At 45.7% G+C, this 14,555-nt stretch overlaps 1 long non-coding RNA gene across 1 annotated transcript; it reads right to left on the reverse strand.

The window, feature by feature from the left end:
- Positions 1-4,097: 4,097 nt before the first annotated feature.
- On the reverse strand, positions 4,098-13,369 carry LOC123627544. Its single transcript, XR_006731332.1, has 3 exons — positions 13,201-13,369; positions 4,546-4,658; positions 4,098-4,357 (listed from the first exon to the last, which is right to left on the reverse strand). It is a non-coding gene; the product is annotated as an uncharacterized LOC123627544 (long non-coding RNA).
- Positions 13,370-14,555: the final 1,186 nt, after the last annotated feature.

Genomic DNA, 14,555 nt, shown 5'->3' on the forward strand with positions numbered 1-14,555 from the left:
GCTTCTTGATCAGTCTTATTAACGATGGGGTATTTGTATTAGATTTTTTCTTAAAACTAACTTTTGTTTGTATTTATTTAGTCCGTTATGATTTTGTTTTCTGTTTCACACTTTTCCGCTCTTGTTTTTATTGATGCCGCCTGTTAAGGGTCAAACTGTGCCCTCCCCCACAAAAGGTAAGTTGAAGTTCCAACCTCCAATACTTCAGAACATGACTTTATTTGCAAATAGGGTCATTGCAGATGCAATTAGTTAAATTGAGATGAGTTCATACTGGAATAGGGTGGGCCGGGGCCCCTAATCCAACATGAATTGTCCTTCAAAGAAGAGGGAAATATGACCACAGACGTAGACACAGAGGTGGGCTAATGTGCAAACACACAGGGAGAACGCCCTGTGAGGACAGCATTGGAGTGACACATCTACAAGCAAAGGGACACCTGAGGCCACTGGAAGCCGTTGAAAGAGGCACAAAGTAATTCCTTCCCTAGTGCCTTCTGAGGGAGCATGGCTCTGCCTACACAGACGGTCCCCGAGTTAGAGACGGTTTGACTTAGGGACTTTTGACTTTGCAATCTGTGAAAACAATACACATTCAGTAGAAACTGCACTTCCAGAACCCATACAACCATTCGGGTTTTCACTTTCAGTGCAATAGCCAATAAATGACACGATGTTCAACGCTTTATTAGGACATAAGCTTTGTGTTCGATGATTCTGCCCCCCTGTAGGCGAACGGAAATGTTCTGAGCATGTTCAAGGTAGGCTAGGTCCTCACCGTTAAGTAATAATCTCAAAAGGTGTATGATTTCGGGTTCTCAGTTATTTTCCCTGGCATTGTAAAGACATTACTTCATTGTCTTCTGGCATCAGATTTTGCCAGCGAGCAGTCAGCTATCAGTCAAATTCTCATTCCTGTGGGGTGATATGTCTTTTCTCTCTAACAGCTTTTGAGTTTTCTCTTTATCTTTGATGTTATTAAAATACGTAGTTTTACTAAGATGTGTGATTTTACGTTTTTCCTGCTTGGTACTCCATGTGAGATCGCAGATCTTTCTTTACGGAAAATTCTATTATCTCTTCAAATATTGTTTCTCCATCATTCCTTTTATTTTCATCTTCTGAAACTCCTAGTAAACATGTTGAAACCTATCAATGGATCTTCCATCTCTCTTAACTGCTCTCTCACATTTTTTATCTCTTTGTCTCTCTGTTCTGTTTCTTAGGCAAAATCCTCAGCATTATCGTCAATCCACTAATATTCTCTTTAACCATTTCCAGTCTACGGTTTATCTCATCTACTGGATTTTTATTTTAATGACTATATTTTTCATTTCCAAGATTTCTAGTTGTTCTTTTCACTATGCATGCATTCTTATTTCATTTATATTGGCATGTCTCCATAACATCATGCTTCTTTAAAACATGGAAGTTATTCCTGCATATATCTCTTTGCACATTATAAACATATTCAAACCTTTTCTCAGATTATTCCATAAATTAATTTCAACAGGAGTAAATTCATGTTCTTGTTTTTTCTTTGGCTGGCTTTCTTAGCATTGGATTTTGGTTAAGGAGCTCATTTTGAAACTAGGCTTGCGTTCTCTCTGTCTCTCTCTCTCTTTCTCTTCTTCCCTCTCCTCCCATTGTGCTTCCTCTCCCTGTCTAGTGGTTTTGTGATTGCCTTCATTCTGCACTTGACTCACTGGGGCCCCATTTCAGACCTAGGTCTACTCATGGTGCTTCCAAGATCCAGCCCAAAGTGATATTAAGGACAGCACAGATTTAGGGACCAAGACAGGGAGTGGACCACTTCCTTTCCTAGTCACAAGGTTGTATCAGTGTCCTCCCTCTACCCTAAATCCACAGTTTGCTAAAAGCTGTAGCCCCAGGCAGGAATAGCTTCTATCTCAGCTTCCTTTCGTGAGTAGGAGGAGCCTGCTCTGCCTCTGGCTTCAAGCAGTGAGCCTGGCTTCAGTCTCCTATCTCCGCATGGAGCGCTTTTATTTTAATTTACTCTGGAAGAGCCAAACTCTAGCTGATATTGCCTGTTTCCAGACCCAGGGCCCCATAAGCATGTGGCTTCCGCTCAGCTCACAGCTTTGTGTTTCTGCTTCAAGTCTGGGCCGCAGAAGTGTTTATTTAGTTTTGAAGCTTGATAAACTCTATTTGCCACTGCTATGTGTGTGCAGTAAAGACGTGTCAGAGAACACACTTTCAGAGCTGCGTGAACTAGGTTTGCATGTGACTTCCTCAGCAAATTGAAGACTCTGCAACACATTCAGTTCACCTTTTTAGGGGAGAGCAGGATGTGGACTGCGACTATATGTCACAATTAAAATAATGTCAAAAGCCTAGTTTTTAAAATGATGTTCTCTTAACGCCTGTTTATCTAATAATTAATTAGATTATCCAATGATCTGTTTAATAATTCTGTTGTCATGGTATTGAAAATATCAAACTTTCCACCTTTCAGTTAATTTTCTTATCTACATTTTCATAGAATAGCAAGCATTTTCTAAAAAGAAAAAAGAAAAATGGGGAAAATGTCATGTCAGCCCCTGAATTCTGGAATTTTCTAGTGATTATTTTTACCAAGTAAATAAGCCCAGGAGTAAATGAAATGTGGTTTACTGCTTATGCTTCCTGGAATTTCTTGCAGCCAACGCAGAATTATAGCACCTCAAAGTTGGAAGAATTCTTCATATGACCACACTGAATTTTTTTCTTGTTGGTGTGCATAAAATTTGTGAAGGTTAGTGACTAAAAGGCTAAGATTTTAGAGAGTCCTGTGGCAAAGGTAAAAAACCCACTTCAAAAGAAGTTCAGACACCCAGCTGATTCCTTTGAAGAGAATTCGTTTCCATGAAAATTGCCCTGAAAACTTTCGCTTTCTTATCATTCCTGTGTTCCCTGGAGTAGCACTTTTAATTCCTTCGAAAACTTTTCCTTTGCATTCACAAGCGGCCTCGCTTCCAGCCTGTCCAGGCCTTTAGCTATGACTTCCTCACTAAGCCTAATCATTTCTAGCTTTTTATTTAAAGTGAGAGACCTGTACCTCTTCTTTTCCCTTGAACACTTAGAGGTCATTATAGGGTTATTAACTGGCCTAATTTCAATATTTTTATGTCTCAGGGAATAGGGAGGCCCCCAAGCAGAGGGAGAGAGATGGGGGAACGGCCAGTCCACCGGCCAGTGGAGATGTAAAGACAGGGTCTCTCTAGGTTGCCCAGGCTGGTCTCAAACTCCTGGCCTCATACAGTCCTCCTACCTTGGCCTCCCAAAGTGCTGGGATTACAGGTGGGAGCCACTGTACCTGGCTGAAAATGTTTGAAATATTGTGAGAATTAGAAAAAAATGTGTCACAGAGACATTAAATGAGCACGTGCCGTTAGAAAAATGACAAATGATAGACTGACTCAATGTAGGGTTGCCACAAACCTTCAACTTGTGAAAAACACAGTGTCTATGAAGTACAATAAAGCACAATAAAACCAGGTGTGCTCATACTAATTGCAGAGAGTTCTCAGGGTCTCAGTCCACCGTTGCTCCTGTAGTAGCCTCTGACATGCTCTCTGGCTCTGGCTATGCACATTCCCAACTTCCTCCTGAATGCTTCTACATACCACTGAAACATAGAGGTCTGCTTCACTCTAAGAGCCCACAATAATGCCTTCAGCACGTGCCCTTTTCCAGGAAACAGATTTTTTTAGTTGCAACTGCTGCTGTGTAGTATGGGGGGTTAAACAGACTACCTGGTTTTTGTTAAAGAGAGAATGACGTCCAGGTTCAGTGGGTGCTTCCTGCAAACATAGCTCCCCATGATACTATAATCATGGACTCTGTTATTTCCTCATTCTTGTTCTTATATAAGTGACATAGGATATATGGCATGGGACATAGTTGCTATAATATATTTTATATTTGCTGTTTGTTTAGCAAATCTTTTCATAGCTAGGATTAGGCTATTACCCTTGTCCTATCTGAATTATATATAATATGCTATAAATTAAAATAATGCATGGTAAGACAATTTTAAGTTATAACTCTGCCCAAGAAGGTGATGCTTATTTTATTAAAGTATTCCACATCTTGTCACTCTGCATAGCGCTGGCTCCCAGTTTGAAGTCACAGCTTCTACCTGGGGGTCAGCATGCATCTTTGGGCCCCCAGTGACTTAGAAAACCTTAGCTTAGTAGACCAGGTTTACAGACCCGGGGAGGACATGGAAATTTCAGGTTTCTAATCCAGAATCTTCTTCCAACTTGCTGTGTGGCCTTCCACGAGTCATTTCATACTCGCTCAGTCATTTCTTCATTTCAGCATGGAAATAGTGCCTACTCGCTTCTCCGGGGCACTGCAGGAAAGGGGAGAGGGGTGGTCAAAAAGAAAACAACCTGAAGGTATCAAGAGCCCCTCAATAGTCCTGACCCGCAGTGAAAGGAAAAACAAGGCAGCACCGGAAACCCGGCTCATATGTAGCCAAAACCAAAGGCTTGTTGTTGTTGTAAAGACAAAGGGACAATGTCTGATTTTAACACTCACACATTCCAACCCACAGTCTTCCAGGCCTTTCCCTGCAGCCAAGCCCGATGGCAGGAGCCAGGTCTAGAGGAAAGTTTCCAGAAAGCAGATTTTGGCAAAGGCTTCCTTTAAACCTGCAGAGAAGACAGTTTAGGTTTTTTTTTTCTTTTTTAAAAAGAACATTTTCATTCCTTTTTTGCCACAGAATTTCATGGACTATGTTTATTTTTCCTTTTCAGGTCATAGTATACGGATTTTTCACAGTCAGATGTGAGGAACAGACATATTTCTTGAGGTTTTTTTTTTTTTTTTCCCCTTTCTTTCCTTAACAAAATTCTTTCAACTTGTAGGTGGAGCCAAAGTCTAAGATTGTATTTTGAGAGAATCGTTTTTCTTATGTGATCATTAAATGACTTCAGAGAAGGAATGAGGTACTGACGTCCACTTTCTCACTGCTTGGAGAAGAGGCGAACACGCCCCACGTGAGAGGAATGATTACTGATTTGAATTTCAGTCTCTGGACAAACGGCCTCTGTGGCCCGGAGTCCCGGCACCCAGGGACAGCAGCGGGCCCTGGGTCTGCTTGGGATAGTTTTGCAAACCAAAAACAACCACTGCAAGTGCACTGGTTTTAGAGGAATGTCCAAGAAAATTGCCCTCCTTCTCCTCGCAACGTGTCATTACAGAAAAATAGAAGCCCGTACATTCCAATCTGATTCCATTTCACTCTGCAAGCCTGGAAACTTTGCCATGAGGTCAGGGGCTGATTCAGAGCTCCAGAATCCTTTTGGGGCCGCAGACGCTATTTTAAAGTGGACATCCCTTTGAGTGTCGCAGTGTTATTCTGCTAGGATCACGGAATAAATAGGGCTCTGTCTGATGAGAACTCTTAGTCCTGGTAAACAAGAACCGGGACGCCTGGTGGCCAAAGGAGCTGCCTTGTGTTTTAAAGGTTAGGAGTTCAAATCTTACGAGTTTGCGCTTGGGTTAAAGCATGCACGTATCTCGGTTGAAGAAGCAATGACATTACTCAACGGAATCTGGCCTAACCACAACTAAGTTTTAGCTCCAATCAATTAAACAAATACTTCCTATGGAATTCTTTACCTTGTAGAGCCCGGACCAAGGGCCCACATTCCAGAAGGCACAGGAAAGCTTTACTTTCCAAGCTTCCTGCCCCTGTAGTGTATGTATATTTAATGCTTGATTTTCACCAGGTAGACACAGAGCTCATAATTGTCACATTCTTTACATTTTGATATACCTGTAGCCCCAGGCCTCCTTTCTCCTCTCTTCGTCTTCTTTTTCCCAGATTTTCCAGGGAGATAATAATCTACAGATTTAAAGGCATGTTCTTTGCACAGATGATTCATTGGAAATAGGCCCCGTTGAAAGAAAGCATAACCTGTATTAGGGCCTTTAATTTTCGTGGTCCAATCTTTATCATACCTTGGTTTTCACTAGCATTTTACTGTCTATAAAACACTTTACATTTATGATCTCCTTTACCCTCAGAACTATCAGGGGAGGTAAATATTGTGCCCATTTTGCACAGAAGAAAAATGAGACCCAGAGAGATTGAGACTTGCTCAAAATCACTCAGCCAGTTGGGGTCAGCGCTGGTACTCGAACTCAGGCCTCTACAACTCTAAACGTTTTCATCACTGTAGAAGAATTGCCCCTAACAGCACACGATTGCTGTAGAATCATATTGATATTCCAGATTTTGCTGCTGGCCCTACTTTATGGAGCTGTGCTTGGTGACACCACTGCCATCTTGGAAAGGAAATGTACGCTCAAGTTCCCCATAGATGCTAATCACTCAGAAAGTGCCAACGGTTGTGTTGCTTTAATTAAGTGATCTGCTGTCCCATTCGCTCCTGTACACCCACAAATGAAGGGGAATAACTGACCCGTGGTGCCTCCTGGCTCCCAGAATGCCTGAAATTAGAAATATCCCAGTATTGTGACCTGAAGTAGCCTCAGCAGGAAGTTCTGTTTTTTTAATTATGACTCTAGTCCATTATCTTTCCAGTTGCTCTTATTGCCTGCGGGGCTCTGGGCAAATCATTCCCAGGAGAGCTGTCTGTACACATGTGAGATAAAGACAGTAATGATACCTGCTCCCCACCTACCTGGCAAAAGTGTTGGGAAAAGCAGCAAGATAATGTCTGTCCTGTACTTTCAATGCCTAGAAAGAAAGACAGGGTTTCTGAGCAAGGCTGTAATTATATCGAGCCGGCAGTGATATCATCGTCTATATTATACATATGTGGTCGCTGCCTAAGACACGGCTGAATATAATTTGGCTCTTATGTTTGATGTTTTAAGGGCACGGTGATGTTACAATAAGTTAGCCGAGGAGCCGAAGTTGGGAAGGGAAAGTATCCTTTTCTTTTAAAAAGTCCTGTACGACTGAAACTTATTTTAGGCTAGTGTCCCCAGCTGGTCCCACAATTAGGACCGCCTCCAGCGTTCACAAAGGCTCCTTGCATGGCTTCTTCGGTCACGTGGGTCCCCCTCTAGCTGGGTCAGGATGCCATGGCTGGAGAGAGGTCTGGAGAGGAGAGAAAACGTGTCCGGCTCTACTGAGGGACCACCAAAATTTGAAAGCCCAAATGGAAGATCTCTGTAGCCATGCTTCTAGAAAACCCACGCCGGGCAGGCTTGTTCCCATAGAGCAACGTCCTGTCCTACAGCTAACAGGGCCAGACCAGAGGACCTTCCCCCAGTCATCGTTTGAATTTGTTTGAAAGAATAATTCTAAAACTTAAAACCACAGCTCATCACTGTATTGGGGACACGTTAGCACGCAGGAAGGGTGAGCACCAGGGTGGTGTCTGGCACAGAGTAAAAGGGACCAGAGCATCCTTGTGAGTGAAGCAGTAGTGAGCCACGAGGTGAGAAGGACCGTAATCATAAAAGCACGAGGTGCCATGGGAGCATATAAGGGGCACCCAACCGAGAGTGGCAGGAGCAGGAAGGAGGGTGCAAGGAGGAAGGTGTGCAATGGCTGCCCGGAGGAAGGCGTGGGGGAGCCCTCAGTTTACCACGACAACAGCGTAGAGTGTCAGGCTTTGTATTCAATTCTAGTTTGCTTTTTTTAAAAAACACTGGTCACAGCCCACTACAGGTCTCAATCCACAGTGTGAAAATCCTACATTATTAGAAAGGATTTCCTCTTCTGCACACCTGTTGGCCTTGTGATCAAAGACGAGACAACAGAATCAAAATGTTTGCTCGGAAGCTCTTCAGTTTCTGCCACTGAACACACAATCGCTTCCATCCCATCTCAATGCTATTTTTCACGAAGACACGACCAACCCTCTGCATTTGTCTCCTACGGCCGCTACAATAAATTACACAAACTTGGTGGCCTAAAGCAAAGACATTCGCTCAGGATTCTGGAGGCTCGAAGTCTGAAATCAGTTTCTCTGAGCTGAAATCAAGGTGTTTGCAGGGCTGCACTCCCTCCCCAGGGTCTAGGGGACAATCTGTTCTTTGTCTCTTCTTGCAGCTCCTAGTGGCTGCTAGCATTCCTTGGCTTGTGGCCCCATCATTCAGTCTCTGATTCCCTGGTCACGTTGCCTTCTCTTCTTCTGCTGTCACATCTCCCTCTGCCTCCCTCTTCTTTAGGGCCCCGCCCCCCCCCATAATCCAGAATGATCGCTCCATCTCAAGATCTGTAACTCAATCACATCCACAAAGTCTTTTTGCCATCTAAGGTAATACTGGCAGGTTCTAGGGATTAGGACGTGGATGTCTTTGCGGGAGAGTAGCATTATTCAGCCTAACACATTGTCGCTGTCTGAATCACCTAGTCTCCAGCACAAACCTGTTGAATATCTCAGTTGAGTTTCTCTTTACTTTCTTTCAAGAAGGCAGAATAACCCCTCTCCTCTTTCTTTAGAAGATAAGAAAAATGAGCAAAATGATGGGAGCTGAGCCTCTACTATGTGTTAAATGATTTACATGTTCTCTTCATAACTAGATGGTGGGTAGTTATTGTCACCATTTTACAGATGGCAAAAGTGAGGCTCAGTGAGGACAGGTAATTTGTCCAAGGTCTTCTGGCAAGTAAGTAATAGAGACAGAATTTGAACATGGATCTGTCCTACATCAAAGCCCATGTGCTTTCTGTGATACAATATTCCTCATATTTCAGTAGCACACTAACATCTCATAAAGGAAAAATGCCGCCACAGATCCCAGTTTGAGAAACAACTGACTTAAAGAACTAAGTTTTATTCTACAAAAACATAAATTTTAAAATGCTCAAGTTGTCCCCAAATGCTGGTGGCTGACAGACCTCAGCATGAGAAACACTACAAGATTTCATGGTACCCTGCCCCCTATTTCCGAGGACTTCATTGTCAAGGATCTTTTACAGCCAAGACCCAGGATGGCTACATTTCAGCCACGTCGCTCTGCTGCTTAGCGATGGCTTCTAGGAAACAAAGCATTTGCCGCTAATAAGATTTTAACACTAGCAATCTGTTAACATGATAGATGTAAGTTAATTATTTCCCCCGCAGAGACACTCAATGAACTTCAGTCAGAGTAAAGTAATGATGATGGCATTTTCTGAACTTAATCTAAATGAAATTTTACCTGGATGTCCCACACAAGCCTTGTTACCCTTGTTCTTTTTTTTTTTTTTTTTTTTTTTTGAGACAGAGTGTCACTTTGTTGCCCAGGCTAGAGTGAGTGCCATGGCGTCTGCCTAGCTCACAGCAACCTCAAACTCCTGGGCTTAAGCGATCCTACTGCCTCAGCCTCCCTAGTAGCTGGGACTACAGGCATGCGCCACCATGCCCGGCTAATTTTTTTTTTTCTATATATATTTTTAGTTGTCCAGATAATTCCTTTCTATTTTTAGTAGAGACGGGGTCTCGCTCAGGCTGGTCTCGAACTCCTGACCTCGAGCGATCCACCCGCCTCAGCCTCCCAGAGGGCTGGGATTACAGGCGTGAGCCACCGCGCCCGGCTTGTTACCCTTGTTCTGCCACATGCCAACCACCTACGATAATGTCGAAGCCTAATGCTCCTCGAGCAATTACTTGGTTGCAATTACGATGTGCCAGGCACTGTTCCAGGCACTTTACGTGAATTAATTCATTTACTATTTAATGCTCATGAATACCCTATGAAGCAGGTCATAGTCTTATTGCTCGTTTACAAATGATAAAATTCAGGCACAGAAAGGTGAGGTTAGGTAGTTTCTCCAAAGACGTACGGCTAGCAAAGCGTGTAGAGCTATGATGAAACACAACTGCCTGGTTACAGACACCAGCTTTTAACGCAACTGACAACGAAGATGTTCACTCTGTGTCCAGCATCATCTCCTGGGCCCAGGCCTGAGATCTGGTGTTGCACAGAGCTCCAGCCCTGTCCCTGTCTCAGTCGTCCCTGGCCTATGGCAGTTTTGCCGTATCAGGCTCTTTCTTGAGACTTTATGCTCGCTGTTCACTGTCCAGTCACTTGGGGATGTAGCCAAAGGTGAAATGACACTGTCCCTACATCGGATACTAGAAATTCCAATCAACTTTACCTACCACCTGTTCCAAACAGCCTCTACAGTAAAGAGAAAGTGGAATATCTCCTCCACCATCCCACACTGTCTTCACTCTAATCCCTCAGTTTACCCTTTTGTGACCTTTTTCCTTCAAAGGTTTCTTTGGAAAAATGCTGGGATTGCAGAATAGGCACCATGTGGCTTGTCCTTCCTAGGAATGGATAGACCTCCAATTCCAAGAGTTCCCTTGACTGCTTAATCATTTCTTCAGTTTTCATGACCCAGACATTCTTGTATTCTGATCGCTAAACTTTGTCCATGTCAGTGAGATTCATCTCTAGTTGGGATTCAGTTTCAGGCGACTGACGACCTGCACATAGCTACGCTGTCTAAGGTGAAGTACTTTCTCACATTCCTAGAGCTCCGATCTCTTTCTAGCATGTCCCAGGGTCAAATGTGCAAGAATGCATTCTGCCCAAAGAAACGAACTTAGTCTGTTTTCTTGTTTGCATTTCTGGGAGGCATATTCCTGGTCCCTGTCCAGCTGAAGCATCTAATTACCGAGCTTGGAAACCCCTTCCCTATGAATATACAGTAGTCCCCCCCCATCTGAGGGGGATACGTTCCAAGACCCCTAGTGGTTGCCTTAAATTGTGGTTGGCACCAAACCCTGAATATACTATTTTTTAAAATATGATAACTGAAATGGCTACTAAGTGACTATGCTTGGACACAAAGGGAGGATTCATGTCCCAGAAGGGACAGAGTGGGACAATGTGAGATTTCATCATGCTACTCAGAATGGTACACAATTTAAAACTTATGAATTGTTTATCTCTGGAATTTTCCATTGCAACCTCAAACTCCTCGGCTCAAGCAATCCTCCTGCCTCAGCCTCCCAAATAGCTGGGTCTATAGGCACGTGCCAGTGTGCCTGGCTAATTTTTCTATTTTTAGTAGAGACAGGGTCTGGCTCCTGCTCAGGCTGATCTTGAACTCCTGACCTTGAACGATCCTCCCGCCTCGGCCTCCCAGAGTGCTAGGATTACAGGTGTGAGCCACCGCAACTGGCTGGTAATTCTTCTGTTATTCTGTAGTGTGATTTTTATTAAGAGACGTCAGCTCTTCCGAGGAGCAGATTTTCAACTAACCGATCAAGAAGTCTGGTGAGACCATTTCCATCTCAGGAATCCAGGTGGAAAGAAAACCAAGCTATAGAGGCTGGGGAGGGGAGCTCGCGTCTGAGCACGGTTGGCCTTGGCCCTGCCTCTCCGAGGTCCCAGCAGCCCCTTTACAGGATCCCGGCTATGACGATCGGTCATTCCGGCCATCCTTTCCCTTTGGGGGACCCCGACAAAGAGCGGAGGCAGGACTCCACTTCCTACTGTAAGAGACAAGGAGGGCAGAGGGTTCCCCACTTTGCTCCAGCAGCCGGGAAACCAGCGCATCACCTGGGCTCAGTGGATCAGTGGCCCCAGAGGAGCCTGTGGGAAGGCCAACGTCACTTGCAGTGGCTGTGCCGGAGCTGAGTGTCTATCAGTGTGGCAGCGAAGGGTCAGCATGGTAGCAAGTGCCAGCAGTGACGGCCCCAGCAGCAGCACACTAAGTAGATGCTCCCAGTGGGCGGGTCTTGGCTGGGCCTCGCCTCCCTTGCTTTTTACCCATTTCCATCACCTGAGTCTGCAGCCTTCTATGCACAAAGCAAGGGTTGAGGCGGGAAACTTCTGCAAGAAATCCTGTTCGTGCCCCGTCACCTTCCCAGCCCACCTAAAGCCTGGTCAGTCTCCAAGTGGAGTCCGCCACATGATCTGCGAATTCAGCCACAGCGCACGTAGGAAAAGACGGCTTGTTCCCTTATACCCGCAAGTCTGAATGCCGACCTGGGATTCGGCACGTGCAGACATTGAGGGAAACAGGAAGGACAAAAAGAGGCCTGAAATGGGTGATGTCTCCCAACAAACACCTTATTCACCAGCGACTCTGCAAACCGGCTTTGTCCCAAAGCCCAGCCGCAAGACTCCGCGATGCTCCTGAGCCCAGTGGCTGTCATTTTGGAACATGCTAAGTGTTTAGGAAAGTCTGGGAAATACCAGAGTCCAACAGTCTCTTCTTGCTAATAAGGAGCCTAAAAGATATCCTAGGGCGACTTCCTAATTTTCCAGTCGCAGCTCTCTTGGAGCTTCTGTCTGGTGAGCTGCCCTGCAGACCCGTCACTGAGCTGCCCGGGACGAGCTCCTGGTGACCCTTGGGAGGGGACTGGAGCCTGAGAATGTCAAGCTGGAGGGGACCTGAGTGATCATCTCCTCCAGCTCAACCCCCTCTGTTTACAGATCTGAAAACGGGGAGCCTGAAACCCACCCAAGTCCTGAGAGTGAATGTGCTTCCCTCCCTTCTCCTATTTTCGTGCAATTTTCCCATGGCATCCAGCCAGAGCATCTACACCAGCGATGTCTCGAGGATTTATGAGGCCAAGCAATCCTTTGGGTTTCTACGCAGACCTAAACAGGAAACCCACACAAGGAAATGCCCTTTCTGTTTGCAGGCCGAATTCCCAGGATGCCTTCACCAGAGTGCCCCGGCTGGAACAAAACAAAGGCCTGGCACAACAAATGCCCTTAGCGCCGAAGGCAGAAGTGCCCTCCCCAGCCCTCCCCAGCCCTCCCCAGTGCCGGAGGCCCTCTGTTAGTTTAATGAGAACAAGACTTCCTTCTCTCAGACCTAGCTTTGCTCCACTGGTCTAGATGCTGCACGGGGGTGTCAGTCCGGCGACATCCACTGCTTGCAGCCCCAGGTGGGTGTCAGGGCCCTACCTCTCACCCCTGGGCAAGGCCTCTGGGTTAATAAACCAGGCACCCTGCTCACTCCTCTCCTATTCCGTCTCTACGTTGAGCCCCGTCTAGGGGATGCCTTGGAACCGAAAAAATATTCCCCAGCCAAGGAGCAGCCAGATGCTACTAAGTCCCTTTGTGCCACCACTGTGCAGTGTGACAGCCACTCAACCTGACACAGCTGTCTCACTTTTGCTGCAACCTCAGCCCCCCGTGTCCTGCCAAATCTCCTCTCCCCGTTTAATCAGTCCACCTGCCCTGGTGTCCGGCCACTCCAGCCCATGACGACCTTTTGAAATCTGTTCAGCTCCCCGTGGAAGACGTGAGACTTACGAAAGAGACTGTTGCCCAGGGCCGGACAGGAAGGAAGCCAGCGTTCCTGGCGCACAGAACAGCACTGCGATGCGGGTGACCCTTCGCCCCCTCCTCAGGGCGTCCCCTTGGGCTGACACCGAAAATAGAGTCTGTCCTCCCTGCTGCACCCCCTCCTCCCTCGGGAAGAAGACAGAGGCTTGCAGTGAGTCAACAGCATTATCAGGGCTTGACTGTCTTTCAGGAATTACCAGATGTTGGGAAGAGGAAAATGTGTCATTTCCTTTAACAAATAGTCTGGGCATCTGTGTGTTTCCCTTCGAGCTGGCTCTTTAGCAGACTGTGATGCAGCGATAGGGAAGGACAAATCACCCCGGCTCCTACGCTCAGGGGTGCTGGGGGCCTCCTCAAACCCTTCGGACTCCAACCCTCTATTGAGAAAATACTTCTGGATGGTGAGAGGTCGCCTGGTGGGTACAATGTGTATTGCTTCAGTGACGTTTGCAACGAAGGCTCTGACTTCACCACAATGCAATATGTCAACTATTAATGTAACAAAATTGCACTTGTACCCCATGGATATATACAAATAAAAAATAAATGGGGAAAACCAGAGAATATCTCCGTCCTCTGAATGCACAGGGATTACCACAAGAAGACGGCACAGGCAGTGGTTAAAAGAAAGGACTTTGGAGACAAGATAAACGCCCTAAGGGAAAAAAGACAAGGGGCCAAGGAACTCTGGGAGAGGTTTCGGGTAACCAAATTGCTCATCCTTTCCCCATGTCAGTGGTTCTCAGTAGTGAGCCGAGGTGGGTGACACTCGTCTGGGAACTTGTCCCACACCCCAGCCCGACTGAACTGAGACTCTGGGGCGAGGCCAGCAATCTCTTTTGACACGCCTTCCAGGAGCTTCTGATACTGCTCAAGTTGAAGAACCACTGGCCAGGATAGACGCACTTGTAGGGCTTCCCAGAAAGCAAAAAACAGCAGTACGGGATGATTACCTGAGAAGATGCTTTGGCTCCTTTGCAGAGGAGGGAGGAAAGGGTGAGGCTATCCTGGCGAGAGGAGGATCCTAGAAATCGAAATGCAGTAACAACAAATAAAAGTACTCACGATATAGCCACATCTCTTTGCTCATACTGCATTCATTTGTAGCATTTCTAGAATATGGCTTAATGATGTAAGAGTAAATTCACAGTATACATTTCAGTTTAAATAAAATGTACAAAGTGGGCTGGGTGCGGTGGCTCACACCTGTAATCCTAGCACTTTGGGAGGCCAAGGCAGGAGGATTGCTTAAGACCAAGAGTTCAAGACCAGCTCGAGCAAGAGGGAGACCCCGTCTCTACAAAAAATAGAAAAATTAGCTG

The sequence above is a fragment of the Lemur catta genome, chromosome 25, assembly GCF_020740605.2.
Source record: "Lemur catta isolate mLemCat1 chromosome 25, mLemCat1.pri, whole genome shotgun sequence".
In the NCBI taxonomy this organism is placed as follows: domain Eukaryota; kingdom Metazoa; phylum Chordata; class Mammalia; order Primates; family Lemuridae; genus Lemur; species Lemur catta.